Source organism: Tursiops truncatus, chromosome 12 (assembly GCF_011762595.2).
Source record: "Tursiops truncatus isolate mTurTru1 chromosome 12, mTurTru1.mat.Y, whole genome shotgun sequence".
Lineage (NCBI taxonomy): Eukaryota > Metazoa > Chordata > Mammalia > Artiodactyla > Delphinidae > Tursiops > Tursiops truncatus.
This window is the reverse complement of record NC_047045.1, coordinates 73042562-73070007: the sequence shown is the minus strand read 5'-3', so window position 1 is coordinate 73070007 and position 27446 is coordinate 73042562. Positions and strand designations below refer to the sequence as shown.

At 44.2% G+C, this 27446-nt stretch overlaps 1 protein-coding gene and 1 pseudogene across 7 annotated transcripts in view; both read right to left on the bottom strand.

The window, feature by feature from the left end:
- Window positions 1-27446, bottom strand: part of UST (uronyl 2-sulfotransferase) — a 378486-nt gene that overhangs the window by 155311 nt on the left and 195729 nt on the right. The window lies entirely within an intron of this gene.
- Window positions 15228-17870, bottom strand: LOC101334935 (serine/threonine-protein kinase 3 pseudogene; annotated as a pseudogene).

Here is a 27446-nt window from a genome sequence, read left to right as displayed (position 1 = left end):
TGAGGATTCTTCTTACAGACCCTGCAAGATATTAATATATTGTAGCAGAGACTTTATTATAATGGTGTTGCTTTGAATCTTTTAATTGCTTCAAGTGTGTCGCCGAAAGTTCCAATATGTGAAGTATATCACGAACACAAAAATGGCATCATCTTCATTCTACATTTTCTTTATTAGTATTATGTAGACTCTAAACTTCTGGAAGGAAAGCTTCCTGTCTCCTCTCTGTATGATGGTACCCACCCAGGGCCAGGCAGGTGCTCTTTTATAGCTCATAAAAGTAGCCTTTGAAGATGATGAGATTTTAATTTGAATTGTGCTATGCCTAGCAAATCACCATGGGAATCTGGTAGAAGCTTTCAGAAGACACTGCTGTTTTTCAATAAACAACATCATAAAAAATTCAGCAGCAGAGTGAAATGCAGAATGAAAGTACTGGTGCATTTTAATCAGAAAATGCTTAAATGATATTGTGGATGAAGATATATCATTATGGATATATTTTTTTAGTAGACATCTGGAGGACTGAAATGTCATTAAATGACCTCTAACCCACTCCCTGCTAGAAAAAGTACATTCCAGATTTGGTTTCCACTTAGAGGAATAATGACTTTGGGGCTTTGTGATTCTAGTCTCCAAGGCCCAGAAAAGCCATGTGGCTGGACCTCTGCCACCAGCAGCTCTGCCGTGAGCTCTGAAAGTGCTATCTTGGTTAACCAGCCCACTGTGGGCAATTCTGCCCTGTGCATTCGGCCCAGCACATAGATGGCAGCAATCTTTGCAAAAGGGGGCTATGCTGATTCTATTTGGAAGCATAGAGTCAGTAGGACTCTCTGTCCTTCTAGCACGACTAATGTTGAGATGCTGATCAAGCCCTTAAAATAAGCAGGAGGACAGGTTTATGGAGAGATCCACCGCCCTCTCTCCTACCTAGTCACATAGAAAAATAGGTCACCACTCTGTGGGCTTGCTGTGGGGTGGTAGTATGATATCATTCGAGTGGATTGCCAGTGGCTCCTATGCGCCTACAGTTTTCCCACTCTAGATCTTAATAAAACCATGGAAATACATTTTAACTTGCCTGCTTTCCGTGCAACACCAGAAAGAAAAGATGCCGGTAAAACCTAGGCCAGAGATCAGAAGGACCACTGCAGATGTCACTTCAAAGCTGAATTATGAACTGGAAAGAAATGCATCACTCACCTCGTATCTGTTCATTTCACCTGTTAAGAGAAGCCTCAGGAGTAGGCTAAGTCCCCACACAGTTCAGTATTTCCTGGAGGTGGTACTAGGCAGACAAATCAGGCTCCAACAGAGCTTCTCCACCGACCTGAGACTTTGTGAGTGTAAGAATGGCAGGAATTCCTGGGAAACCAAGTACATTCTTCAAGGGTTTTTACACCATAAAAATTATTTATGGCTCCTTTGGGCCACACAAGTTTCTAAAAGCCACAGAAACTGTCTTAACCTCATAGAATTTTGATGATTTTGCCTTCCCAGCTGAAGAGGTTTAGAATTCCCTTCTCTTTCTTTCACATCCAATAGTCTAATAGTTTTGGCCTAAGAGGCCAAATCTAACCACAAAAGTCACACTTTCAACTTCTGGTTATCCAGGGCATAAACAACATGTCTGTAGATCTTTGAAGGCTCACAGCCTCTCCTTTCTGTGGCCCTGTAGTCCCAACTCAGAAGGTCATACAGAATCCACAACAGGTTTAATAAAGAGAAATTGAAACTAAAGAGGCAGAATGATTATTTTAGATGAACTGGGAATTGCAGTTTCTTAAGACGGTGTAATCATGAGTGACTAAGAATTGACTGGGTGAGAGAACTATAGGAGTGAATAGGCAGTTTTGTTTTTGAATGCATTGATTAAGGGCTATCAAGGATTCAGCAACATTGGATAAAGCAGTCGTGGAAATACAAGGGCTTGACAGTTCAGCTCACGCCTAGAAGGAAAGCTATGCAGTGAGAAATGCAAGGAAAGCAGGGTGAAAACTAAAAGAGCTTAGTAGTGGGGTCCGGAAGGAGAGCTGTGGTTTAGAGAGAGCATGATTCCCTTCGTGAAAAGACTTACTAGGACCACAGTGAAACCCTTGACTGACGAAGTGGTGAACAGCCACCTGGTGGGTTATCTGTGGCAAATTTAAAAGCGCAGGCTGGCTTCCTACTCTCGGGATATTTTCAAATCACCAACTTCCCTCTCCACCCTTAAGTCAAAGAATAAGAATTCATTTCAATATTAGCCCAAGAAAAACACAATCAGAGGAGGTCACAATGCTAGAATACCGTTATTAATTCCAAGACTAAATACAGTTGATTTCAAAGCTTTCACCAGAAGAGTGGAAAATTTCCCCAGGGGGTTATGATTGGTTTCACTCTTTCGGTAACCATACTGTAAATTCTTTGCTTCTTCACTTTTAGCACTAAGGGCTAGAGAGTTTCTCAAAGTACAATAAGCCTAAGGATGCTGCTTTGATTTAAGAAGCAGAGAAAAGGAAGGGAGTTATTGATATGAAACGATTACCGTTTTTCAAAAAGAGTAACCAACATTTTAGAAAGTCCCATTAGAGAACCCTCGGTAGTCCTAGACTATTAGGGAGACAGTGCCCAAGACCTTCCTGTCTGCAGCCCATGACCGTTCTCCTTTAGAGAGAGTCAGGATTTAGCAGGAGGTATGTGCCGCTCAGTCCTATAGAAGGTGGAGGAGAAAATCATTCTCCTTATTCTACATTCTTGCTCTGGACTTGTTAGGTCTAAATCTATCTCATTGATAGTCAGAATTTGGGGATTTAAGATGTCAACTGACATGCAAACAAATGCATTAAAAAACAAATGTCATCCCTAGCTGTTTCTCCTTGCCAGTAAAGACTGAGGGAAGCAGGTGGTTATTAACTTGGAGTACAGAGTACAGACACTCCCCCACCCTCGCAAAGGGGTCTGGGGCTATAACTGTATTTCAGTATGATTTGTTTTGCATTTAAAAACATTATTCTGAGAGGTCCGTCGGCTTCACTAGACTGCTAAAGCAGTTCATGACATGAAGGAGGTGAAGACCCTCCGTACTGGATATGGACAGCAGGCATATGTCTCTGCCGTAAGATGTATTTCCTAACTTGTACTACAGCACTGGCCCATCCAAAACTGTCAACAGAAGATTATTTTTTACCAAGATTTAAAAAATTCCATTTCAAAGAGTTGGAGAGCAAACTACAACAACCACCAACAAATATTTTTATGCAAATAGAGTCTCCTTGGTGGTTTCAAGTGCTTAAAAGAATTTCTGTACTTGACACTTAATCTAGCACAGTGGTTCTCAAAGTGTGGTCCACAGATTGCTGGCGGGACTTGAGACCCTTTTAGGGGTCCACAAGATCAAAACTATTTTCATAATCATACTAAGGTGTTATTTGCATTTTTGATGGTGTCAACATCGGCACTGATGGTGCAAAACGGTGGTGATAAGTGGTTGGCTCATTAGCGTGAATCAAGACAGTGGACCAGGGGCTTCCCTGGTGGTGCAGAGGTTAAGAATCCGCCTGCCAATGCGGGGGACACAGGTTTGAGCCCTGGTCTGGGAAGATCCCACATGCCACGGAGCAACTAAGCCCGTGCGCCGCAACTACTGAGCCTGCGCTCTAGAGCCGGTGAGCCACAACTACTGAGCCCACGTGCCACAACTACTGAGCTCACGTGCCACAACTACTGAAGTCCGTGCGCCTAAAGCCCGTGCTCCACAGGAGAAGCCACCGCAATGAGAAGCCTGTACACCGCAACAAAGAGTAGGTCCCGCTCGCCGCAACTAAAGCCCACGTGTATCAACGAAGACCCATCGCAGCCAAAAATTAATTAATTAATTAATTAAAAAAAGAAAAGACAGTGGACCAGACTTGACTAGATATCATGGTACTCTTCACCACTGCACACACTTCAAAAAAATTTTTAACTTAAGAATGTCTTTGAAGGAGCAGTAAAAACTATCAGTTGTGCTCAGTTCCAGCCCTTTCAACTCTGTGAGGAGATAAGGGAAGATTGCATAAAGCGCTTCTGCTACTGACCTCTCAGCAGTCTGGTGGAGTCTAAGGACCCACTTCTCAGATCAACGTGCTTGAATGTGTAAAATAAAACATATGATAGTAGAAAGAAAACCAAATATATTGAATTATTTATCAAAATACTAAAATGTTGGGGTAAGTAATATATGTGCTTGTTAAAATATTAAATAACAAGATTTCTCAGTGGGTCTAATATCTACCATCATATCAATCCAGGTATTATGGTAGTGTGAATGGTTACTTAAAGAGATCTCCAATAAGAGTAATTGATATAAAACAGAAATGAATTCTATTGGTGACATTATAGGTATTGTGAATACTGCTATAGTTTGTTGCCTATATTCAAAAATGAAGGAAATGCTAAGTTAGTGAAAATAATGACGTATTTTTTTCCTCTATTGGAGTTCATAGACTCTCCTGGACTTTATCCATGGACAATTATCACCACCTGACTACTGCCTATTATTTGTCTATCTATTTGTTTACTATCTGTTTTGCCTCACTAGGGTATCAGCTCCAAGAGAGGTGGGACTTTGTGTTGTTCAGAGCGGTCCCAGGGCTTTGAAGGGTGCCCGGCCCGGAGCAGATATTCAGCCAGCATTTCTCAAGTGAATGAGGAAGTACCATCAGTTCCAGGCCCTACTCAATAAACTTGGCCCATTCTCCTCTTTCCACTTCTAGGTCAGACTCCTAAAAGAACATCACTGCAGATTTCAAATTTACACCTCTTATAAATATTGTGGTTCACAGCCAGTCTCATTATTTGATCCAAACTGTTTTAGAAAGAAGTTGGTGCTTTAAAAGAACTTCTCAATCACTGGATACAGAGCCTCCTAGCACTGTTCTCTGGGGGTCTGGGGGTGATCAGCGCCTACTACTGTTCCCTACTGGTTTTCACAGAGAAAAGGCAAATGACTGAAACACAAGAATTTTCTGCAAAAGCCCCAAAGTAAAGCTTCTGTGCGCTAAGATGGAAAATATGAATCTGAAAGTCTGTATATCTGGGATTATAATTTTATCCATGAGAACACCCTGGTGTCATGTGAACGAGGTCAGACAGGTAAATAGAGAAGTAGCATCCAGTTAACTTGTCCCTGAATGTTTTCTTTGGCTTCTCAATCTTAATGCACTAATTTGCTTAACTATTCAAATTCCAAAGCAAGAAAGATCTCCTTGGTGTCAAAGCTTAGCCTTGCTCCTCCAATATTTTTATTATAAAATCAACCCATGGGATTCCCTGGTGGCGCAGTGGTTGAGAGTCCGCCTGCCAATGCAGGGGACACGGGTTCATGCACCCGTCCGGGAAGATCCCACATGCCACGGAGCGGCTGGGCCCGTGAGTCATGGCCGCTGAGCCTGCGCGTACGGAGCCTGTTGCTCCGCAACAGGAGAGTCCACAACAGTGAGAGGGCCGCGTACCGCAAAAAAAAAAAAAAAAAAAAAAAAAAAGCAACCCATGTTTATTATAGAATATACAGTTAAGCGAAAAAAGGAAAATAAAAAGCAACCATAAATCTGCCACACAAATATAAATATTTTAAAATACAAGATATAAGGAATTAAAATATAATAGATAAAAAGAAAAATATTTTGGTGTATAACCCTTTTTAGTATTTTTTATACGAAAGTCTATTTTGGTTACTGTGGGTTGTCCTGACTCTAATGCCAAATTCCAAATAAAATATTAAAAAGAACAAAGGAAGCAACGGTCTTTGAACTTTATTACCCTACACACATATTTTTCTTTTTATATTTAAGTGTGAAATTTCTTCACAAAGTGGCCCTGTTTCTTTAGTTGCATTTCCATTGACTTAAATGTTCCTCCAGCTACATTACAAATGGAGAGGAGTGGAATTAATAAAGTAAAAACTCACTGATTACCCAAAAGCTCAGGAAAGTTTGTTATTTACCATATGAACTGGCAACTTATTATTAACTCCTGTATTTAAGGAAGAGATGTGAAGATTAGACAAAGCCTTCACCTCTCAAATGAGAATGGTCAATGGCCCTGGCTGGGCTTTGATGTCTCAGTTTTACAGGTCCCGTTTTGGAAGAGTAAACATGGCTGCCTTAATTTAGTAAGTTATCTGTTAACCTGGAAAGACACGGGACAGAGTTGAAGACACATAATCTGCATTTGATGTTGTTAGAACAGATGCTTCTATTAACGCAATCCAAGTTGTTTTCAGTTTATTTGAACGAGGATAAAGACCAATCATTTTTGTTTATCCATTATTTCGGTAAGGGTCTCATGGGTTACTTTTTTTCCCGCTTAATGCCCTGGCCCTCCGTCAAATCAGTCTACAGTACTGGTAAAATGCTAATGCAGTTTGTAAAAAGTAATGGAGACCCAGGTGTTGGATTTCTGCTGTGGCTCAGCTACTCCTTCACAGAGGGAAGGCCCTGAAATTTCTGACTTCAATAATCCACCTCGGTTCTTCCCTCCCTTCACTGTCCTAAATCCTTTTGAACTTTTTAAACTTTTTAACCAAGGTTTTTATTTGGGGGCACTTACTGAGGTCAAAGAACCCCACCTTCGTGAGGTTCCCACAAAGCCATAAATTGCTGCTTTAGAAGTCTAGAGGCTTCAAATGATAACAAGAACACTGTGAATTACGTGTTTCTTGTATTTTCAAAGCCTTTGAACGTCTATTATCCCATTTTTACTGGCTGATGGAGGACTGATGAGGTTCCTACATTTCTAGAAGGGCCATTCCAGAGGAGCAGAAGCGGCTGTAAAGCTCACTCCTGGCTCACTCGCTGGTGGTAAAAGGGTGTTGGAATGTGGGTGGGAGAGAGTGCAGGCTCTGAGCTGCTGACTGACAGACCAGTGAATTACCATGAATTGGCCGGAAGCAGGGCAATGTGGAGGAGGAACCAACTAGCTGCATCCTTGGAAACAGGCAGAGGTCTCCTTTGAAGAGTGGATTTGGCAATGGAAAGAGGCGAGTTGCAGTGTTGAAGTGCAGAGGGCTGGGGCGTGGCTGGGAGGGGGCAGGGAGCATGAGACAGTGCATCACCTCGCAGGTCTACACCTGCAGGTTAGAGACCAGAGAGGCGGCCTCCTCTGGCTTCCTGCCTGTCTTTCAATGCAGAACACCAGCCAAAATGAACATCAGGAAGTTTAGGCTGTCCTGTTTTTTAAATAAATGAAATTAACCAGGGAATTGACATCATGATGCAGGCTCTGCCTACCTGTCCAACCCTGGGTTCCTGTTCCCGCCTCACCCTTTATATGCCCCAGCAACCTTTGCTGTCTTTAGTTCCTCCTATGCAGCAAGCCGTTTCAAGTTATCCCCTCTCTGCCTGGCTGCCTTCTACTTATCCAGCAAGACTCAACTCGTGTCATCTCCTCCAGGAAGCCTCCAGACATGACCTCCACAGCCGTCCACTGATGCTTGTAGATAATGCCCTGGTGTTAGGACCCAAGGGCTATGTGCCTGCCTCTCCCCTTAGACTGTATTTCTAAGAGCAAAGTCTATCTTGTTTCCCCAGCCCTTACCACTGCACGTGGCCCAGAGCAGACGCCCAGTGCCTGTTTGGCTGAATGATACACGTTTGATAAATGAACACATACACATGTGATGAAGATGAAGAGGGTTGAAGCAAGGAATAAAACTTGAACATGGGGCTTGTCTGGTGGCACAGTGGTTGAGAGTCCGCCTGTCGATGCAGGGGACATGGGTTCGTGCCCTGGTCCGGGAAGATCCTACATGCCATGGAGCGGCTGGGCCCGTGAGCCATGGCCGCTGAGCCTGCGCTCCGCAACGGGAGAGGCCACGACAGTGAGAGTCCCGCGTGCAAAAAAAAAAAAAAAATTGAACGTGAGCTCCATAGTAATAGCAATTTGTGTCCTATTCCCTGATGGTCCCAAGTGCCAAGAAAAGGGCCTCTCTCTTACTTTTTTATTTAAAAAGTGTTTTTTTGTTTTTTTTTGCGGTACGCGGGCCTCTCACTGTTGTGGCCTCTCCCGTTGCGGAGCACAGGCTCCGGACGCACAGGCTCAGCGGCCATGGCTCATGGGCCCAGCCGCTCCGCGGCATGTGGGATCTTCCCGGACCGGGGCACAAACCCATGTCCCCTGCATCGACAGGCGGATTCTCAACCACTGCGCCACCAGGGAAGCCCTAAAAAGTATTTTAAAATAATAAGGAAGAAACGTTTTTGGAAGTGGTGCAGAAGTGGTGATTTACAGATTCTTCTGCAATGTCAGGAGATTTCAGAGAGCTTTGCTTGAGGGCAAGGGTTGCTGTCACGACAGACCTGCGTTTTCATCTGGAGGCAGGCTTCCCGGCATAAGCTGCTTCCTCAGCTGGGTCATGTGCACTAGAAATATTTTTAGTAGCTCTCATATTTTGCAGTTTGAAGTGACTCTGAAACCTGCGTCTTCTGACTCTCAGGGACACTTAGGGCACATTACTTTCTACAGCGGCCAAAGTCCCTGGGCTTCTTTTCATCCTAACCTTTCTTGGGTTGTTCTCTACGGATGCTGTGCTCTCAGACTCTGGAGCACATGACACAGGCAGCATGCAAATTTTATTTCCCAGGCTGGAGAGTGCAGAGCTGGGAGGATAAACAATTTCACAATAAGCTGCCAGTGACCAGGCAGGCAGGTAATTAATATATCCTCTGGTCTGTGGGTGGGAGTAGGCAGGAAGAATATCAATTACATCACTGGGCTGTAATGGATGTTACAGTCCTCTTCAAAGGTCATCTTGAGGTTGAAACACACTTTCCAGTAGTGTGTCTGCCTTTATAAATGTAAGATGCAAGAATTCATATGAGTAGTAACAGATATAACTGTACCAGACCCAACATTTTACATAATTTCATAGATTACCAATCCCTAATCATCAGTAGAGGAATGTACGTATATCCATGCTACCTTCGAAGGTAAATACTTATTCAGCAGGGGCAACTCTGGAGTCAGATGACCTGGATTCAGATCGGTGGCATATGATCTACCACTGATCTGCCATCAGTGGCTATCAGTGGTAAATGTATAACAACCACCCTTCCTGAAAAAAAGAAGACCTGATTTATAGCATTTGCAGATTTCCATGGTGTGAATATGCCTACCATGGCCAAATTCAAGCCACCATCTTGATGTCAACTAAATAGCACAATTCCTGAAAATTTAACAGTTGCTCAGAGCCAGTCCAAGCCAGCTCCAGAGCACCACTGGTTGAAACCCAGGCTCTGCTTCTTACTAGTTGTGTAAACTTAAGCAAGTTACACGGCTTCTGTAGTCCTTAAGTGTCTCATCTGTGAAACGGGCATAATAATATTTATCTTAGAGGGATGCTGTAAAGATTACATGAGATAGTGTACGTGTGGCAGGTATGAACCTCTCCTGCTGTCGGGAGAGTAACTGACCAATGGTCCGAGATGCTTTGCTCTGAGTCTATCACCCCATTCCTGCTGAGGCCACGGGCTGCTCTAAGCCAAAGACTGGCAGGGAGGTTATAGCAGGTCCATTCCTGCAAGCTGCAGGACTCCTCCGATGGATGACTTTGGCTTAAAGATTCCCCACTGGCTTGGCCAAAACTTTATTAGAGCTGCACTGTAGTCTGAGCTTCTGCCTACCCAATTCTTCCTTCTCTGCTCTTCACGCGGTCAGACCTATAGCAGGTATGATGTCTTTTTCCAATTCCCTTTTCCCTCACGAGCATTTCTCCCAATAGATCTCTGCATGTCCAATCTCATCTTGGCTTCTGCTTCTCAGAGGAACTTAGCATGCTAGTCACTTTAGACTGTGCATATAGCAAGTTCTCAATAAATATTTATTTTTTTAAAAAGAAGAGTGATGTGGGATTCCCTTGCCCTTGAGGACCTACTTCTTCCCCTGGTAAGTGATCCCGAGAGAGAACATCCTCTTTAGGAGAGACGATGACTATCAACCCAGGGGTGCCTCTGCCTACCTCACCAGGGCAATGCAGACCAACACTTCCATCACTATCTCCATTTTTCTAGTTTTCTTTTGCTTGCCCCTCCCAGCCACTTCCAACAATGATGAACTATCCTCCCTTCTCAAGACTTTTTCCCTCTGATTCTGTGATGCCACATCTCTATGTTATCCTCTTCTTGGGACTGACGCTCTTGTTTCCTTTGTTTCCCACTCCTCAAAGAATGCTAAAAAATGGGTGACCCACAGGCTTTTTATCCTCATCCTTGATTTCACCAAATGGCTTCAATTCAACAACTTGCAGCAAATAATCAGTGAGCACCGCCATTGTTCCAGACATGATCTCACTCCTCATGGAATATGGATATAGATGTAGATATATGCAGATAGGTATATATAATTACCCTTTCTCTGGATACTGATAATTTCCAATTCTATATATCTAGCCCAGCCCTCTCTTCTGACTGCTGGATGTCTCCATTCACGTGAGCATCTGAAACTCAGCATATCTCTCCCGCCCCTCTGTACCTGCATTCCCCACCTACAGTAGTACCCTCCATCGAATTGCTCCAACCAGAAACCCAGGATCTTCCTTAACTCCCCTCATCCTCCAGCTCCACATTCAATCACTCAAGGAGCAATGACTGATTCTACCTCAGACATGTGTCTGAATCTTTTCATTCCTATCAGTCTCCTCTGCCGTGCCAACTCTATTCCAAACCAAAATAGTTTATCTTGCCCTACCCCAAGCATCTTCCCCTTGCACAAGATTTCAAATGCAAATCCTGTCACGTCATGCCCGCCTCCCTGACCACAATTCGACCTGTCTGAAACTTTCCATTGTTTTCAGAATAAAGCCTCACATACTTATGATATATTTGCCCCTGCCCACCTTTCCATCTGCATAGCATACCCCTGTGCCCTGCCTTCTAAAACTCCATCCATATAAGTTTTGCAGTACCTGGGACTCTTGATTTATGTACATACTGTTCCCACAGCCTGATCACCTCTTCCAGTCACTTGTTTAATGTCTGTTTCCCTGACAGATTAGACACTCCATAAAGCTGGAACTCCACCTGTGCTTTTCAGTACTGCATTCTCAGTATCTGCCAAAGCACTGGCTACAGAGTAGGTGCTGAATACTTGTTGAAAGAAAGAGAGAATGAATTAACCATATCAGAATATAAATAGTCCAAACATTTATGCACGAGACGTACATAACCTCGTGGATGGGTAGGTTCATTAAAAGATGCTGGTAACAAAATGCCAGACCTACCAGTTTTATTTATAATTAAAGAAAAGAACCCAGGAAGAAGAGTTTAACGTTAAAAAAAAAGCTGTCAATTTCAGTCACTGAGAGGGTGTGAGTGAGCATGTGTAGGGGTGTGTGTGTGTGTGTGTGTGGCGGGGTGGTGACAGGGGGTCCACCATGGTGATCTGGTCATCTTGAGATGACTGTGTCCTCCTTTTCTGCACAAGCATGAAACTGAACTAGGCTGTCATAATAAGGAAACTGGTGAGCAATAGACTGGAAAAGTTTAGGAGATGGCCATCACTTCCGGGCTTTATAATTTTGTTCCCGAACTTAACATACACGCTTTTCAGACTTTCTTATATTTCACAAATTTGTTCATGATATTCTATTTCTAAATTCACTTTCTCTGATAAATATCTGATTTAGCTTAGCCTTTACAGTCAACACCATCATAATGAGGGCAGCTCCATGTGGTATTTCCAACCTTCACGCTCCAGTCCTAACTCCTTAAATGAGTGGATGAGATGAGATAACCTCTATGTTTCTTTTTTTTAATAAATTTATTTATTTATTCATTTATGGCTGTGTTGGGTCTTTATTGTGGTGTGCAGGCTTCTCATTGAGGTGGCTTCTCTTGTTGCGGAGCACGGGCTCTAGGCACATGAGCTTCAGTAGTTGCAGCACACGGGCTCAGTAGTTGTGGCTCACGGGCTTAGTTGCTCCGCGGCATGTGGGATCTTCCCGGACCAGGGCTCGAACCCATGTCCCCTACATTGGCAGGCGGATTCTCAACCACTGTGCCATCAGGGAAGCCCTCTATGTTTCTTTTCTGCCTTAAAAAGTACTATGATTAATTAAGGTCTGTTTTTTTTTCCCTCCCTTTTCTCAATTCCCTGGGACCCCATGTTAAAAGGGCCCTGATGACAAATCCTGTTCCTACATTTGCCTTCCTCCTTGCTAATCTTTTTTCTTCCTTCTTTGTTTGTAGCCTCTTCTAATTTACCAACGATGGTGTGATCTAAGTCAAGGGCCTACCCAGTATGACACCATTCCAATAGACCCTGGTAAAGACATTTAATTGCTTCTTGCCACAATTTTGTTATTTGCAAAATGGGACTAATAAGGCTATCTTGGAGAACAGCACAATTTTGGAAGACTGTAGACTTAATGAGAAGCTTTGAATTTCTCAGAAAAAAAGCCTTTCGAAAACTTGGTGTTAATTCAGCCCTTGATGTAAAATCATTTATTTTGACTGAATTTTAAAATTCGCAATGCTAAATGTGGCTTTGCAAATAAATTAAATACAGGTTTTGCTCTGCAGAAGCCTGACTTCCACTAATAACATTTAGAGAGGATTACTTGAGGTATCTTTGAGCCAAAATATTAAAGTTGATACTGGATGAAAAGTAGAAACCAAAGTAGTCTTCAGGAGTAGGGTATGAAGCAAATAATGCCCTTCGCCAGGTTAGAAGAACTTTTTCACGAAGAAGAAACACTTCTAACAATTAAATTTTGTTGGATTATCGATAACATTTTATTTACTTATAAATAATCAAGTGCTATAGACCTCAAGTTTAAAAGTACTATTTGCTAAGGCAGCTAAACCTAGCAAAAGTGTTTCTTTTTGCTTTTGATAGTAAAATATTAGTCTAATTAAATTGGTGTAACTTAATTTCATCAGCTATAATAGAGAGCTGAACTCCAAGACCTGCCGTGCCCTGGGAAGTGCCTTTAGATCCGTAGAGGCAACAACTAACTTAGCTGATAACAACTAAGCATCCATTTTATCCAGAAAAAAAAAATCCAGCTAATCATCAGTCATGGCCTAGAGGCAACTGAGAGACCTGTACATAAAATACAGATGTGCACATTTATATGAATGGAAAAACTTGAGAAGGATACACTGACATGGTCATATATTTATCAAACTGTGAATCCATCCAATATTCATTTAGTCATTTATTCAACAAATAATCTTTGAGCACTTACTATGTGTCAGATCCTGTTCTTTTATTTTTAAAAAAACTTTTTTTTAGGTGCTGAAGAAATGCTGGTGAGTAAGGCTGCTAAGTTCCCTGCGCATATGCAGTAAATCCTATTAAGTCCTTCCTACAGGACGGGCTCCAGGGAAGCAATAAATGGGATGTATACAAAGCAGGGAAGATGATACGTGACCAACAGCAGATGGAATACTTGACAGTCAGGCTGAGAAAGGACTAAGGAAACAAGCTGAGAGTCACACAGGATGAAAAGAGGCAGTTCAGCATGGTGGTTAGGGACATGGCCTCTGAAGCCAGACTGCCGGAGTCTGAATCCTAGTTCCATCACTTCATGGATGTAACTTAACTCTGGGCAAGTTGCTTAACCTTCCTGAGCAACAGGCTCATCATTAAATTGAGATCATGATAACATAATAATAATCTCATAAGATTGTGTTATGAGGATCGAGTTAAGTATTCAGGTACTAAGGAACAGCGACCCAAAGGTTGGGATCAAGAGAGAATGGTGATGAGATTTTGAAGGATGGATAGGATATGGATGGAGAGAGAAACGAGAAGAAGACTTTCCAGCTTAGGGTAGCAACATAAGGAAAAGAAAGGATATGGGAAGGAGCCTGTTCTCAAGAGAGAATTTGAGAAGCTTGGTTCAATTAGCATTTAATTGGGAAAGCAGTAAGTCAAGGTTGGCAGGATAGGTCCAGATTATTGAGTCTTGAAAGCCGCAGAAAGGACTTGAGAATTCATCACAGAAGGCAGGACACACCAAGCTTCTTGAGCAAGGAATTAAATGACAGGATGTGAAGTGCTGCTTTGGAAAACGAATCTGGCAGCACTATACAGGGTGAAAGGGTGAGAAAGTGGCTAAATCAGAGGAGATTAGTTAGGAGGCTGTTCCAGCACTGAAAAACATTAAAGACAGTGCTAATGGCAGTGGCAACGGAGAGAGGGTGAGCGACGCTGCAGAGACATTCTAAACAAAATAAAAGGGGTTTCAGTGCCGATTGGACTGAATGGATGAAGGAGAAGAACTTTCCAAAAAAAATCAGGGTAGTGGTATATTGATGATGTATGTATATTATTCAAGTGTTTTCAATTGCAGAGTGATCAGATTGGGCAAACAGAGAATAGGCAAGATGCAGGAAACTGGCTGCACAAAACTCTCGCAGGATGCCCACGGAAGACTGAATGCGAGAACCCGATGAAGATGCAGGGCCAAGGTATTAATGGAAAGAAAGAAATATTGTGTGACAGGAGGAGCCCACCTGTGAAGGGCCAGAAACAGAACCCTCCATTCAAAGTAAATGATGAATTACTCAGGCTTTCACGTCTGGGGTTTGCACACAAAGGTAAAAGGCATATACTAATGTATGATATTAGGGATCTGAATTTAATGAGGGGAGCAGCTGGAAGTGACCAAGTTAAAGTCTCAGATGCATATTAAGTCAGAACAATTCAAGTGAGGGGTTTTATCTGCTGACTTCAACTTAGTTCCCACAAGTAAAGGAGAAATAACACTTATCCGGCGAACGTGCTGATCACACAGGGCTAAGAGTGAGCACAGTGGGAGATGCGGTGTCACTCAAGGTCTCCCACGGTGCTTCTCAAGTCCATCTAAAACTTAATGTTTTCTGGGGATGTACGTGGGGGGAGGGAGAGCTGAACAAGCTGATTTTAAAGTTTCTATAGAAAAATCAACAAAGACGAAAGAGCTAGAACAGTTAGGGGAAAGATTAGTGAGAAGAGATTAGAGCCTACCAGATAATAAAATATTTAGTATATAATAGTTATTGTATAGTACATTAATTGTATTGATGATATTATTGTCTATTATATAATAAAATGTATATTATGTGATTATATATTAGTTTACACACAAGAGCACACACACACACACACACACATATATGTAATAGTGTTCTACTATACCTAAAGACACAGATCAATGGAATAACATAAAAAGTCAAAAAATTGATCCCTCCAAAAATAAGAATTTATTACATGGTAAAGGCGACACTTTAGTGTGAAAAAATAAATTATTCTGTAAAGGTTGTTGAGATAATTTGTTAACCATCTGGGAAAAAAAAGATATTGGATTCATATGTTACACCTGACAGCAGGATGGATCAAAGATTTTATACTAGACAACAGGAATTACAACAAAAACTCCGGAAGACACCATGGAGAATTCTTTTAATAGCTTCAGAGCAAAGAAGGTCTTTCTAAGTGTAACACACAACTTAGAAGCAGCATTTCACATCCTGACATTTAATTCTTTGCTCAAGACGCTTGAGTCCTGCCTTCTGTGATGAATTTTCAAGTCCTTTCTGCAGCTTTCAAGACTCTCAGTTATCTGGTCCTGTCCTGCCAGCCTTGACTTACTGCTTTCCTAAATAAATACGTGTTAATCAAACCACGCTTCTCACATCCTGTTTCCAAAACTGGCTCATTCTCACTTGCATTTTTCCTATGCTATTCATTGGTTAACTTATCCTTTTTCTCTTGGTTTGTGAAGCTTCTTTTCATTGAAGTTTTTTACTGAGATAATTGTAGATTCACATGTGGTTGTGATGCTTTTTGGTTAAGTATTATGATAATATATTTTTAAAAATAAATTTATGTATTTTTGGCTGTGTTGGGTCTTCGTTGCCGTGCGCGGGCTTTCTCTAGTTGCGGCGAGCAGGGGCTACTCTTTGTTGCGGTGCGCGGGCTTCTCATTGTGGCGGCTTCTCTTGTTACGAAGCACAGGCTCTAGGCACACGGGCTCAGCAGTTGTGGCGCACGGGCTTAGATGCTCCACGGCATGTGGGATCTTCCTGGACCAGGGAGCGAACCCGTGTCCGCTGCATTGGAGCAGATTCTCAACCACTGCGCCACCCGGGAAGCCCAAAGTCAAAGTCTCCATCTTGAGGAACTTTCCAGTTATCAGGAAAAACATTTTTGGACACAGGGAAGGGTTCATGCATATTCTGATTACAGTTCTCATGACTCTTATTTTGAAGTCCTGTTTATCAAAGTAATCCAAGAAAGATGGTCTCTGTACTTGTGGTAAAGTTGCATTTCTTTTCATAGTTCCATCTCCTTCCTCATCCTCACTGTTTATAACCATGGCCCCAAGTCAGACTCTAACATTGTGCTGTTATGTTCAATCACGGTCTGGGCCCCTTCACTCATCGTGCTTGTGGGCCTCATGGTGCGCACGCTTTCTGAGCTAGTCTTCACCATGGTGTGGGAATACAGCTCATCTTCATCCGAATTTTCTTCTTCCTCTTCCATTTCTCGCTCTATTCCTCATGTCTTTTAGCCTTGATTTCCATAGCTTCTGTGATCAAGTCTCTTAAAATTGATACAGGTTTTGCATTCCTGATAAAAGGGTGCTGTAAAAGTTGTGTTGCAGTAGCTCTCTGCTCAGGATTCTTCACTAGGCACTTTTTAAAAAAATTGGTGAAATCATCAGAACAAAGTTCTGGCTTCCTGAATGTTGGTGGTGGGTTTGTGGGAATCAAAAAAATAGCCTGGGGGTCTGGCAACAGGAGGAGGAATTCCCAGAGAATCAGACTTTGAAGGCTAGCAGGATTTGACTGCAGGACTTCGACAGGACTGGGGGAAACAGAGACTCCACTCATGAAGGGCACACACAGGGTAGTGTGCGCATCGGGACGCAGGGGGAAGGAGCAGTGACTCCGTAGGAGACTGAGCCAGGCCTCCCTGTTGGTGTTGGAGGGTATCTTGCAGAGGCGGGGGGTGGCTGTGGCTCACTGCCGGGACAAGGACCCTGCCAGCAGAAGTTCTGGGAAATACTTCTTGGCGTGAGCCCTCCCGCCATTAGCACCACCAAAGAGCCTGCATGTTCCAGTGCTGGGTCGCTTCAGGCCAAACAACCCTAAATATTATGATAATATTATAACGATATCGATAGCTGACATTACACCTAGGGAACAGAAAGACACAGAAGAGTTTTAAGCAGGAGAAGGACAACAGATTTGCACACTAGAGGCTATGACCGTGGGTTGGAAGATGAACTGGAGCCAGGCTGACCGCCTATGAGGCTTTTGCAGATATCTGGGTAGCACATGAGGAGGGCTTTGTTGATGACCCTGATGGGGAATGATCTGAGAGACGTCAAGGAGGAAGAAGCGACAGTCTTGGCAGCTGGACCGGACACTATTGTGCCCTGCCTCCCGTCCTCTTGGCCACTTTTTCTCTAGCCATTGCTGCAGCCGTGAGATTCATGCAGAAGTAACCTGAGAGCAACCTCGCTTTCTGTTCCCAGTGCTACACCCAGAGGAACCCACGTGGCCCCCCTGTGTGCACAGCCCAGATGTGCGGGGAGTTAAGGCTTCGTGAGGTGAACCTGACAACAAACGATGAAAGCAGTGGGTAAATGCTTTCTGCTTTCCTCAGTCAGAAACATTCTAGGGCAAATTCTACCCTGTCCTCCCACAGTGCTGGCAGGCTTGAGCCTCGGTTTCCACGGGAGTGACCAATGTCAGGACACGCCCTTGTGTTGACCTTCCCTCCTTCCCTCTCTCTCCAGTCCCCCACTCCTAGTCCCTGGGATCACTGTCCAAATTCTAAAACCCTTCCTCCAAACCCTTGCCTCAGGCTCTGCTTTCAGGAGGATTCCAGGTTAAGCTGGTGACTGGTTGCATATGGGTTGGGGGGCTGGGGAAAGAAAGCAGGCAGGGATGACTCCAGAGTCTCTTGTATGGGTGACTGAACCGATAGGGGTATCACTCACTATTAATGGAATACAGGAGGAGATGGGTTTCTTTGTGTGCGGTAGAGGCAGAGAGTAGGAACAGATGCTCATCTTGCCACAGCTATTCCCATCACAATGCCTGACGCTTTGCAGGTGTTCAAAATATATTGAAGTTGTAAGTGGAGAGAGGAGGCAAACATTGGTGCTTGGTCCACATTTGTATCTATTGTTAAGTATGTACTGAAAGTTGGGCTGGGTGTTGGCCAGGTGGCTGTGAAGGGTGCTGGGATTAAAAGAGGAGATCATGTCCTATCATCTGAGAGAATTATATTTTAGTTAAACCTAGAAGACATATACAAATGTGAAATAATTTGAAGGATTTTAGAAGCAATATATATTAACAAGTAAAAAATATATATTATTTATATTAGCATGCAAAAACTAAATATAATTCACACCAAGTAATAATTACCTGGAGAAATAAAGATGAGCAGTAATCAAGGTTGGCTGAGGTTAATCTTATTGTCTTGGTTTATTTTTTATTTTTTTGGCCATGCCGTATGGCTTGAGGGATCTCATTTCCCCAACCAGGGATTGAACCCAGGCCGCAGCAGTGAAAGCCCCTAACCACTAAGCCACAAGGGAACTCCCTATTGTCTTGGTTTAGATCACTTTTCTTAATCTCATAGGGTTTTTATTTATTAATAGTGGTCAGATATGGAATGCCATAATTATAGTGAGATTTCATCGCCAACAAAGTTTCCTCTGTCTCGTATTAAACTTGATAACTTTCTTTTATGCATCTGCTGATTCTTTTGACAAGTCTCATCCAAGAGTTTAGTTTATTTCAAAAACTGGCAGTGAGTGTTTAAAACTCTGCAGAGTGGTGAAGGGGCAGCCAGCTCACTATAAAAGTCATACCAGGGGCCGCCCTGGTGGCTCAGTGGTTAAGAATTCGTCAGCCAATGCAGGGGACACGGGTTCGAGTCCTGGTCCGGGAAGATCCCACATGCCGCAGAGCAACTAAGCCCGTGCATCACAACTACTGAGCCTGTGCTCTAGAGCCCACGAGCCATAACTACTGAGCCCGTGTGCCGTAACTACTGAGCCCACGTGCCACAACTACTGAGGCCCGTGCGCCTAGAGCCCGTGCTCGGCAACAAGAGAAGCCACCACAAAGAGAAGCCTGTGCGCCGCAACAAAGAGCATCCCCCGCTCGCCACAACTAGAGAAAGCCCGAGCACAGGAATGAAGACCCAACACAGGCAAAAATAAAAACAAATTAATTAATTAATTAAAAAAAAAAGTCATACCAGTATAACCTTCCTCTTCAATGCAAAAAAAAAAAAGAGTATAGAAACGTTTAGCTACATGTTGATACAATTCCATTGTGTTTTTAGTTTGTAATATGAAATGCAGAGCCATTTTTTAAAAAGCTTCATTTGACTTGAAATCGAGTAGGCTTTGGTTAAAATTCTTTCATTTAATCATGAATGAAGATTCATGTCATGTCAGGGAAGAGTCTCCTGACATGGTACCATATCCCTCTGCTTAGTTTCTATCCTCCCTGTAGTCGGAAGTATTTAGCCTTGTCCTTCGACTTCCAGCCATTAGAGGGCAAGGCTGCTGCAGCTAACAGATTCTAAGACTTGTTTTGAGAGAGCCTGAGCGAAGCAAGCGTTTTTCCAATTACACACTATCTAATTCAATTTACAGTTATTAGAAAAACTGCCAGCCATTTCACGTTAATTTTGACATTTTCATAAGTACTTGCAATTAGAATTCAAGCTGAGAGTCCAATAAATCTCTTAGACGTTTTACACTTACTTTTCCTGTCTTTAGAGTTCACGAAATATTTTTCAGAACACGTTTGGAGGTCGTTCTGCCTTTGGGGAATTTATGCTGTGTATGTAAAACAGTTGGGCAGTGAAAAAATATTACAATTTGGCAAAGCAAATTGAGGAAAACGACAGAGGTGTGCCAGGTTCTGGAAAACAAGTGTAGGATATGAGATTCAAAATTTAAAACAGATTAAATCGAGCCGTTAGTTTTTTACTTTATATAAAACTTCACTGCGTAACTTCTTTGAATAGCAAGCTCCCTGGCTGCATTTAAAAAACATTATTTTAAAGAACATTTCCTGACTGCATTTAAAGTGTAGTTCTATTCATCCATGTCTTTAAATTTAGCATTTATTGTATTTTATGAACTGGCCTGCATCTAAAGAGTGACGCACGTCTCTGGAAAAATGGCAATGGATTCTAAATGCCTCATCGGCCAAATAAGAAGATGTCTTCATGCTAAAATATTTTATTCATCAAAGTACTTACTCTGTTTTATTGCCTAAAGCACGCTTGCTAAAGTGAGATCTTAAATGTAGAGTATAATATACTCTTTGGTTTCCCACTTCAGTTTAAAAGAAAGCCTGACTTAAGACCTACACAGAGTATTCATAAACACAACAAATCTTACACTATACCATCAAGCTCCTTTAACGACATTTATTTGCACACGCCAACTAAAAGTCTACCAAACACAAAAATTCCTGAGGCAAAGGCAAATAGAGCTTTTCCAAATGTGCAGAGGATATAGAAAGTAAGCTTCTAGAAGATATGCGGGAGGTATATCTCTCAGTAAAAATAGCTCCTGCTAATACAGACAAGAATGGATGTGTTGTTATTTCTCAGTAGTTCTCAGCCTTAGCTACATGTTGGTCTCACTTCCGGCTTTTAAAAAGTCCCAAGGCCCAGCCTGCACCCCTGACCGATTAGACCAGAATCTTTGGGTGTGGGACCCGGGCACTGGTAGTTTGAAAAGCCTCCCAGGTGATTCCAATGAGCGGCCAGGCTGAGAACCACCACCTTCATAAATCTGAGCCATGTGTCCCAGCTGGGGTGCAGGGCTGAGCCCCCAGCAAGGAGGCAGCTGCAGCTGGTCGCTGACTCACAGGGAGACGCGGGGGTCCGGAGCAGATGAGCTCAGCTGACAGGTGGCCAGCGGGATGCACCTGGCTGTGCTCTGGCAGCTTGGATTTGATGCCCCTGATGGGACCTTCCATTGAGAAAGCAGGTCAGGCAAAGCTGATTTGGCAGCCCCCTCGGGGACATCTGGAGAATCGCTTCTCAGTCCCAAAGCTCCTTGCCTCCCTAAACCCTCTGCTCCGGCCAAGCTGGGTGGCTGACCATAGGGCAAGCCTCGGGCTCTCGGGCTTTTACACAAACGCTCTGCTCCTGCGGTCCTCTTGACCTTCACCCCTGCCTGAATCCGCATCCGTCCCCAAAGACTGGGCTCCCACCTCGTCCAGGAAGCCTCCCGCAAAGATCCCACCTCTCACTGATGTTTCTTCTCCTGAATTCTCCAGTGTCTGCATCATTCTTTTGCTAATTAAACATGTCCCAGCCAATGACAACTCCTCAAGTTTGGGTCTTCTGTTGCCAGCCAGGCAGTTAGCAAGTGGAAGGGCAGTGAGGTGGCCCCGCACTGTAAATGCGCCCCCATCACCGCCCCTGCCCCTAGAGCTGCTCATCACACATGGTCCTCGCTCCACAAATACCTGCTTTTTGATTGTTTATCTCCCCCTTGATCACTGCAGTAGCCTCAGATCAACTGGAGCCCTTTTCTGCTCTGTATATTGAAGTTAAAGTAATTCTTTTCCAAAATGTAAGTTTTAGGATCCCATGTAAACATGCTCCCCCATCCCCAGCCCTGCTTTAAATCCCTTAGTGTCTCCCAGGCCTCTTGAACAAGCCCTGGGAGGTTCTGTGGGGCCCGACCCCTGCCTGCCCACACTGTGGGGTTCAGCTCTCCCTCCCTCCATCACTCACCAGGCCACTCACCGTCTCCCTCCCTCACCCCACTCCGGCCTCCCTGCTTCTTCCCCCGTGCTCACTTTGCTCCCTTCTGCCACAGGACCTTTACATGTGCTGTTCCCAATGTCTGGATATTCTTCCTTCTCTTCTCTCCCTTCACATCTCAGTTCAACCATCACTTCTCTGACTTCTAGACTTGCCAACTACCCCATTCTATGCCTGGACAGTGGCACATCTCTCTGTGTTATAAAATGTGACGCAGTTACTATTTCACATGAATCTGTGTGGTTTGGGGATTAATACCTGTTTCCCTCTCAGGACTCTGAGCTCTGTGAGGACAGACACGGGGTCTAATTTTGCTCAGCGTTTTATTTCCAGTTATTATTGTGCTTGTCACACAGAATACTAAATCAATATTTATTGAATGAATAAATGAATGATGAATGAGTAGATGGATGGATGAATAAGTCACCCATAGGAGTAAAAATAAAATGTATGACTGGCCCCTTGGTTTTGCAGACCAGAGACAGGAAAGCCATAGTTTGGTGCCACTGCATGGCAGCATGCCACAGTGGAAAGCCAGACGTGGGCTCCCCACCGGTGGCTGGGACAAGCCAAGTTTCTAAATGCCTGTCATGCTCACAACCCCTCCACAGGCCCCTCAGTCCCCGCAGTCCTAGGTGACACTGTGGTGGGCAGGATAATAGACCCCAAAGACGTCTACACCCTTAATCCCTGGGACCTGTGAATATGGGACCTTATACAGCAAACAGGATTCTGCAGATGTGATTAACGTTACAGTCCTTGAGACGGGGAGATGATTCTAGATTATCTGGGTGGGCCCAGTCAGTTCACAGAAATCTTTAAAAGTGGAGAACCCTTCTCAGCTGGTTAGAGAAATGAGATGGAAGAAGCGAGGAGGAGAGGACTTCCCTGGTGGCGCAGTGGTTAAGAATCCGCCTGCCAACGCAGGGGACACGGGTTCGAGCCCTGGTCCGGGAAGATCCCACGTGCCGCGGAGCAACTAAGCCCACAACAACTGTGCGCCACAACAACTGAGCCTGTGCTCTACAGCCCGTGAGCCACAGCTACTGAGCCCGCGAGCCACAACTACTGAAGCCCGTGTGCCTAGAGCCCGTGCTCCTCAACTGCATTGAGAAGTTCACGCGCTGCAATGAAGAGTAGCCCCCACTCACCGCAACTAGAGAAAGCCCACGTGCAGCAACGAAGACCCAACACAGCCAAAAATAAATAAATTAATTAATTAAATTTAAATAAAAAAAGAAGAAGAAGGGGGAGAAATGTCAAGCTTGGGAGGTACTCAACCCACCACCAGTTACTTGGAAGCTGGGAGGGAGGGAGCCACGGTTTAAGGAGCGTAGATGCCTCTAGGGAATGAGAACAGTACACATCTGACCACCAGCAAGAAAATGGGATCTCAGTCTACAACCACAGGACATGGAGGCTCAACCACCCAAATGAACAGGGAAATGGGTCTTCCCCTCAAGCCTTCAAAAAGGAATCAGTTTTGGAGACTTCCCTGGTGGTCCAGGGGTTAAGAATCCCCCTTCCAATGCAGGGGGTGCAGGTTTGATCCCTGGTCGGGGAGCTAAGATTCCACTATGCCTCGCGGCCAAAAACCCAAAACAAAAAAAACAGAAGCAGTATTGTAACAAATTCAATAAAGACTTAAAAAAATGGTCCACATAAAAAAAAAAAATCAGCTTTGCCAACACCTTGAGTCTAGCCCAGTGGGACTGGTGTCAGACTGCTGACCTATAGAACTGGAAGATTAGAAATGTCGGTAGTTTAACCCACTAAGTGTGTGGTAAATTGCTACAGCAGTAATGGGAAATTAACACAAACACTATACCTGGAGGACTCCATCCTGTCCCATCTGTCTGACCACGCCCTTGAACACAGCACGGATGAGACTTGTCCCAGGGGCAGCCAAACATGACCTATGGCTGGTCAGAGTGACCAAGTGGACGAACAAGTCACTCTTAGAAGCCTGAATGTGAGCTACAGAGGAACACCAGGAAGCATCCGTCGTGGGAGCAGAGAGGAGAGCACAGCAAGCGGCTGAAGTGTGTCAATAACCAGGGAACAGGGAGAAGGGAACCCCTGGGCTGACCGGGTGCCCACATAACCCGGCCGCTGGACCCGGCTCCCGTTCTGAACCACTTCTAGTTTTCCCGCAGGGAGGCTGAGCTGCGCTCTGCTCTTTGCTCTTCCCACGTGGCCTGGCTCTGCGTGGCATCTCCTGGTCTTTGCTGGAAGTTGTGGCCCTTCTGTTCTCATTACCGGATACATCCTAATGATAACTCTTACTTTTCTCTTCCCCTGAGGCAACCTGAGTGGACCTGAACTCCTTGTAACTAATGCAGCCTAACACACTTCCTCATGTTCAAGGTTTGGTCTTATCCACTTAGCCTCTCGGAGTTGCCTTCCTAGTCTACACAGTAAGTCCCCTACATACGAACCTTCAAGTTGTGAACTTTCAAAGATGCGAACGTGAGTTCACATGTCCAATCAGGCAAGTTAGTTCATGTGTCTGGTGTATATTGTCATGTGCGTGCATCCTCTACAAGTGGTTGTGCTTTTCTGTACTTCATTGTACAGTACTGTATAGAGTACAGTGGTACAGGGTCTTTATTTCAAGCCCAGGATGTCTGGAAGTAAGCGTAAAAGCAGTGGTGATGTAGCTGCTGCGACTGTGCTTTTCAAGGTACTGTACTGTAAGATTAAAAATGTTTTCTTTATATCCTGTGTTTGTTTTTTACATATTATTTGTGTGAAAAGTATTATAAACCTATTACAGTACAGTACTATTGCTATACATACCGACTGTGTTAGTTGGGTACCTAGGCTAAATTTGTTGGACTTACAAACAAATTGGGCTATGAATGTGCTCTTGGGATGGAACTCGTTCGTATGTAGGGGTCTTACTGTAAAAAGGGGTTGAAGGGGATGCCCTGGGGATGAATGCGCTAATATGGGGACAGCCCGCTGACTGCATCAAGCCACACACTTGGCTGTGTGTGTGGTTATTCGGTGACATCTCAGGTGGTGGCTGGTGGCGTTCTGTTCTCCCCTCGCAAAGGCTCCAAGCTCACGGCTCTCTCATGACCCCTCCTTTCCCCCCAAATCCCTTTGTTGTTTTCTTCTCACCTCGTGCCTCTCCTCCTTCTATGCCCATCAACTTCTCTGTCCCAAGCTCCCAGGGATACTCCCTATATTGCTAAACTGCAGAACTGGTCTTTGGTTCTAAACACACCAGCGACCCCTGCTTTCGACATACTTCAGGACAAATGGATGTCAAAGACATCTCTCTCCGGGGGGGGGCTCCTTTGTCCTCTGCGCGGCTCACAGCATGTCAGAGCCTGCCGGCCCGCGCACCTCTCCTCCCCACCCCTCGGGGGTCAGAACGTGCTGCTTCGGTGACTTTACAACCGCGTGCCTACACCAGCTTAAGTTTCCAAGTAAATAAACACGGGAGAAATGGGTGCCAGCAGGCTAGGATCAAAACGTGTCTCCAGCTGTTGGGAACAAAGAGAAGCTGTTTCCTTAGAAACGGATTCCCAGGAGAAGGGGTCTAGTGGGGCTATCTGAGATCTCAGCAGAAGCCACATGGACCTGACGGTTCAGGACACGGCCCAGAGTAGCCTGAGCCACAAGAGAACAGCAGCCCCTGCTGGCTCCCCGGAGGAGACAAGCTCCCTGGATCTACAGAAAAAAGTGGTCTCGTGGAGCCACTGATAGAGACAGGGGTGTGAAAGCATCAATGCTGAAACGTGTTTTGTAAAGTTTCAGCTTTCAAAGCACCTCTGTATAGAATGTTCAATTGATCTTCTCAAGAAGCCTGTGATACAGGCAAGGTAATATGTTCCCATTGTACAGATGAGAAGAGTAAGGTTTGCAAAGGCTAAATCACTGGCTGAGTCACCCAGCTAGGGCAGCCGAGAGCGCAACCTAAGTACACCATGTCCTGGGCCGTTAGCTCAGCCTGCAATCATAAGCCAAATGTGAACTAGTTGGAGACAAAGAACTTTCTTACCTTCAAAGATTTGGAAAACAGAGATGTTTACTGAAATACGTAGAAAGCAGATGATCCAAATCCCTTATTCGTTTTCTTCCTTTAAGAAAAATGATGCTCTAGGGATGAAGGCACAGCCTGAGGTTTCATTCCCAGGATGGCCTCAGCCAGTCAGGACTGAGTGGAAATTTCCAGAAACGAGTATCTCATACATACACTTCCAAAGCTAAAGGATGCTCAGACTCCAAAGCTTTCAAGCAGATTAAAATGCATAGCTTTCTGAAAATTTTTGCTGACGCTGGCCAGTGTTCAGGCTTCTCCAGAATCCAAATGGGCCAACATGATTTACTGAATTCTTTATGAATTAAGAAGCTGTAAATTACCATCTTTTTTTTTTCAAACATGCATTACTTTCCACGCTTTATAGCCAAGATGAATAAACAGTATCACAGAGGCAGTTTTCTCCCTGGGAAAATGCCCTCCTCCCTCTTCCTGCTCTGCAAATGGAGGGTCACCTAGTGAAGGATGGTCTGGTGAAGTTGCAGTAAGTTTGGGTAAGGAGCCCAACTTGGTATTTTTTGGAGTCTGAAAGTGCTAAGTGCTGTCTCTGCAGAATATTTTACCATGAAACTTTCTCAGGCCAGGTTTTAGACAAGCAACAAGCACAAATCACACACGTGTAACTGACAGAGTAGAAATGGCAGGTGACTGGAAACTCATGGACTGCAAAAGGGAGTGGCTTCGGCAGGAATGAGATTCTCCCCCCTTGCTTGTAAATCACAACAGTTGCTCTTCATAAGCAGACATTCATTCTCATTAACTGCATTCTGGGTGCCAGGTATTTCCCTGCCCTGGAAATAACGCAGCCTGAACTCCAGCTGGAGAAGAGTCGCAAGTGCTGGAACGTGTCAAAGTGTGCCTGGGCTCAGATCTACCCCACCTCCTGAGTCGAAAACTGAAAAAGGACGCAGCTACATCTGCACTCTGGCTCTGGACAAAGAGAAATGAGCCTAAGAGAATTGCCTTTTCACAGCGTGGCTGCTATAAGTTGAATTTGTATCCGTTCTAGCAATAATTTATTGTAAAATTATTTCCTGATAAATACAAGTGAAGTTGGTTTGGGAAGAAACAGAAACTTTTAGAAAAATCTAATTGTTTCCAGAAAATATGGAAAACAGCTATAAGATGCTTGGGTGTTTGAAAAAAATTGTTATAACAGCTATGTTTTTGTAAAGATGTGTCAGACAAAATGATTTTGCTCAAAAAGCATGGAACTCGGCCCAGTCCTCCTCTCCCTTTACCATTCAGGAAGTCAAACATAAGGTCCAAGTGATCCAGCAACACAGCGGTGGAGTCAGGACAGCCTCTACGCCTGGCAGGACCCCTAACCCATCACTAGACCCAGGCCCTGTTCCTACATCTGTGAAATGAGAGGTTCCTCATGACCGACCTCCAGGGACCCTGCAAATCCTACGATCCCTGCGCCCTTTTCCATTTTCTTCCCAACCACCCAGCATCAGAGATGATAATATTTCAGCCCCAGAGGCCCCGGCCCTCTCTCAGCTGTATGCTAAGCAGCTCTGCAAGGCTCACGGCCAGGAGCAGAGCTGCCTGATTTTTGGCAACTGGATAAAGCAAGTGGCTTTGGAGCGCTGAGATCTGGAATCATGTGGGGACATCAGTGGAC